The following is a 4,453-nucleotide window of genomic DNA, read 5'->3' on the forward strand; positions in this document are numbered from 1 at the left end:
TCACGTGACTCGGGCCGCACGAGGACGGAAACAAAACATTTAGGAATTATTTAATAAGATTTATGTAAAACGTCAACAAACCAACGAAAGGAACATGTTTCCAGGTCATTCATATTATTTAAATAACTAACTTAATTTATATACTTAAATATTTATATACTTAAATATTTATATGATTTATATGATTTATTTATTTATTTATTATTTATATGATTTACTGTGGGGGGGTCACTGAAGGGGGGGGTCACTGATGGGGGGTCACTGAGGGGGGGTCACTGAGGGGGGGTTACCGTGGGGGGGGTTACAGAGGGGGGGTCACTGAGGGGGGGTTACTGTGGGGGGGTTCTGTCTGGGTGAGAGCAGCGTCAGGTGCAGGATCTATTCCTGTCGTTCTCAGATTCACTTCAGAAACACTGAGAACATGGAGGAGCCCGGCCGCGGTGAGTACCCGGCTCTAGGAGGTACTTTAGGAGGTACTTTAGGAAGTACTTTAGGAAGTACTTTAGGAGGTACTTTAGGAAGTACTTTAGGAAGTACTGTAGGAGGTACTTTAGGAAGTACTTTAGGAAGTACTGTAGGAGGTACTTTAGGAAGTACTTTAGGAGGTACTGTAGGAAGTACTGCAGGAAGTACTTTAGGAAGTACTGTAGGAAGTACTTTAGGAGGTACTGTAGGAAGTACTGCAGGAAGTACTTTAGGAAGTACTGTAGGAAGTACTTTAGGAGGTACTTTAGGAAGTACTTTAGAAGGGGAGACAGACTGAGCTGTAGGAGACTAAATAAAGTTTCAGTTCTGTGTTATTTTTTTTCAAGTCAATTATATTTGTGGTGCAGTACTTGTGTATATTTGCAGTATCGGTGCAGTACTTGTGTGTATATTTGCAGTATCGGTGCAGTACTTGTGTATATTTGCAGTATCGGTGCAGTACTTGTGTGTATATTTGCAGTATCGGTGCAGTACTTGTGTGTATATTTGCAGTATCGGTGCAGTACTTGTGTATATTTGCAGTATCGGTGCAGTACTTGTGTATATTTGCAGTATCGGTGCAGTACTTGTGTATATATTTGCAGTATCGGTGCAGTACTTGTGTATATTTGCAGTATCGGTGCAGTACTTGTGTATATTTGCAGTATCGGTGCAGTACTTGTGCCTGTCGGACGAGGAGCTCAGCGATTGGTCGGAGGAGGATCTGTCTCTGCATTTTTCAGCCTCAGTCCTGGACTCAGAGTCCGAGTCTGAGTCTGGACCCGGACCCGGACCTGATGCGGGACTTGAGGCGGGACCTGAGGTGGACCAGACTGAGGACCAGACTGAGGACCAGAGCAGAGCACAGACACAGGTTAGTCCTGTGCTTTTATTGTGGAATATATCCCTCTTTAATTACATTATAGTGCTTTTATTTTGAAAATCCCCTTTTAATTGTATTATTGTGCTGTTATTGTGAAAATCCCTGTTTAGTTGTATTATTGTGCTTTTATTGTGAAAATTCCTGTTTAGTTGTATTATTGTGCTTTTATTGTGAAAATCCCCGTTTAATTGTATTATTGTGCTTTTATTGTGAAAATCCCTGTTTAGTTGTATTATTTTGCTTTTATTGTGAAAATCCCCGTTTAATTGTATTATTGTGCTTTTATTGTGAAAATCCCTGTTTAATTGTATTATTGTGCTTTTATTGTGAAAATCCCTGTTTAGTTGTATTATTGTGCTTTTATTGTGAAAATCCCCGTTTAATTGTATTATTGTGCTTTTATTGTGAAAATCCCTGTTTAGTTGTATTATTGTGCTTTTATTGTGAAAATCCCCGTTTAATTGTATTATTGTGCTTTTATTGTGAAAATCTCCGTTTAATTGTATTATGGTGCTTTTATTGTGAAAATCCCTGTTTAGTTGTATTATTGTGCTTTTATTGTGAAAATCCCCGTTTAATTGTATTATGGTGCTTTTATTGTGAAAATCTCCGTTTAATTGTATTATTGTGCTTTTATTGTGAAAATCCCTGTTCAGTTGTATTATTGTGCTTTTAATGTGAAAATCCCTGTTTAGTTGTATTATTGTGCTTTTATTGTGAAAATCCCTGTTCAGTTGTATTATTGTGCTTTTATTGTGAAAATCTCCGTTTAATTGTATTATTGTGCTTTTATTGTGAAAATCCTTATTTAATTGTATTATTGTCCTTTTATTGTGAAAATCCCTGTTTAGTTGTAATATTGTGCTTTTATTGTGAAAATTCCTGTTTAGTTGTATTATTGTGCTTTTATTGTGAAAATCCCTGTTTAATTGTATTATTGTGCTTTTATTGTGAAAATCCCTGTTTAGTTTTATTATTGTGCTTTTATTGTGAAAATTCCTGTTTAATTGTATTATTGTGCTTTTATTGTGAAAATTCCTGTTTAATTGTATTATTGTGCTTTTATTGTGAACATCCCTGTTTAATTGTATTATTGTGCTTTTATTGTGAAAATCCCCGTTTAGTTGTATTATTGTGCTTTTATTGTGAAAATCCCCGTTTGATTGTATTATTGTGCTTTTATTGTGAAAATCCCCGTTTGATTGTATTATTGTGCTTTTATTGTGAAAATCCCCGTTTAGTTCTATTATTGTCCTTTTATTGTGAAAATCCCCGTTTAATTGTATTATTGTGCTTTTATTGTGAAAATCCCCGTTTAATTGTATTATTGTGCTTTTATTGTGAAAATCCTTATTTAGTTGTATTATTGTGCTTTTATTGTGAAAATCCCTGTTTAGTTGTATTATTGTGCTTGAAAAGACGGTTATTTAGGTAAAATACAACTTTATTTACTTTTATTAATCTTCATTAGGTTTAAACTGTTCCTGAACTGTCAGGAATAAAAACACGTATTAGAGCGAGAGACTCTGTTCTGTTTCAGGGGCGGAATCCAGAGCCGTACCTGGATTTACCTGAGAACAAGCCACGCCCACCGCTGTTTCTACGGCAACACAGCCTACCTGAGTCCGGGGGCGGGGCCTACAAAGGTCTGATCGCAGGTGAGTCCAGGGGGCGGGGCTTACAAAGGTCAGATTGTGGTGAGTCCAGGGGGCGGGGCTTACAAAGGTCAGATCGCAGGTGAGTCCAGGGGGCGGGGCTTATAAAGGTCAGATCGTGGTGAGTCCAGGGGGCGGGGCTTACAAAGGTCAGATCGCAGGTGAGTCCAGGGGGCGGGGCTTATAAAGGTCAGATCGTGGTGAGTCCAGGGGGCGGGGCTTACAAAGGTCAGATCGCAGGTGAGTCCAGGGGGCGGGGCTTACAAAGGTCAGATCGCAGGTGAGTCCAGGGGGCGGGGCTTACAAAGGTCTGATCGCAGGTGAGTCCAGGGGGCGGGGCTTACAAAGGTCAGATCGTGGTGAGTCCAGGGGGCGGGGCTTACAAAGGTCAGATCGTGGTGAGTCCAGGGGGCGGGGCTTACAAAGGTCAGATCGCAGGTGAGTCCAGGGGCGGGGCTTACAAAGGTCAGATCGTGGTGAGTCCAGGGGGCGGGGCTTACAAAGGTCAGATTGCAGGTGAGTCCAGGGGGCGGGGCTTACAAAGGTCTGAGAGAAAACAGAACAGAAGATGAAGAAGTAACTTTCAGAGGGAAACGACACAAATAGGAAATGTAAAGAATGAGGAGGAAACAGGACACTGGGGGGTGATGTTTGTCTCTAAATCTTCTCCTCTCCGGTGTCTCAGGGACAGCTCTGCAGCCGGCGGGACACGCTGGGACACACGTCCAGAGGAAATTGCAGAAGTCTGTGTCTCTGGACGAGAGCAGAACCAAGATGGCGTCATGTCTGATCAAAAATGTCCTGTCCAAGAGGATGCAGGAGGCGCCCAAACCGTTTCAGACTGTGAAACCGGCCCCGTCCCAGGCTGTGAAACCGGCCCCGTCCCAGACTGTCAAACCGTCCCCGTCCCAGACTGTGAAACCGGCCCCGTCCCAGACTGTGAAACCGGCCCCGTCCCAGACTGTTAAACCGTCCCCGTCCCACTCCGAGCCACCGTCACTGAGCTCCAAACCGCCGTCACGCAGCCACATCAAACTGGCCGCTTTCCTCAGCCAATCACAGCGCAGAGACGAGCCCAGCCAGCCAATCACGGCCCACAATCCCCATGACCACTGTAACGTCAGCCAATCAGAGCGGACAGAGCTCCAGGCACCGCAGCCCTCGTCCTCCGACCAGGGACAGGCCTCCTCTCTGGGCCACCGTCAGCTCCACACAGACCCCCCTCTCCCCTCACGCTCCGTCCAGGGACAGGCCTCCTCTCTGGGCCACAGTCAGGCCGATCTACCCCCTCCGAGGTCCTCCTCCAGAGGGCTCCACACAGACCCCAATCTCCCGTCACGCTCCGTCCAGGGACAGGCCTCCTCTCTGGGTCACCGTCAGCTCCACACAGACCCCCCTCTCCCCTCACGCTCCGTCCAGGGACAGGCCTCATCCCTGGGCCACCGTCAGG

This window comes from Gobius niger (genome assembly GCF_951799975.1).
Source record: "Gobius niger genome assembly, chromosome: 11".
Lineage (NCBI taxonomy): Eukaryota > Metazoa > Chordata > Actinopteri > Gobiiformes > Gobiidae > Gobius > Gobius niger.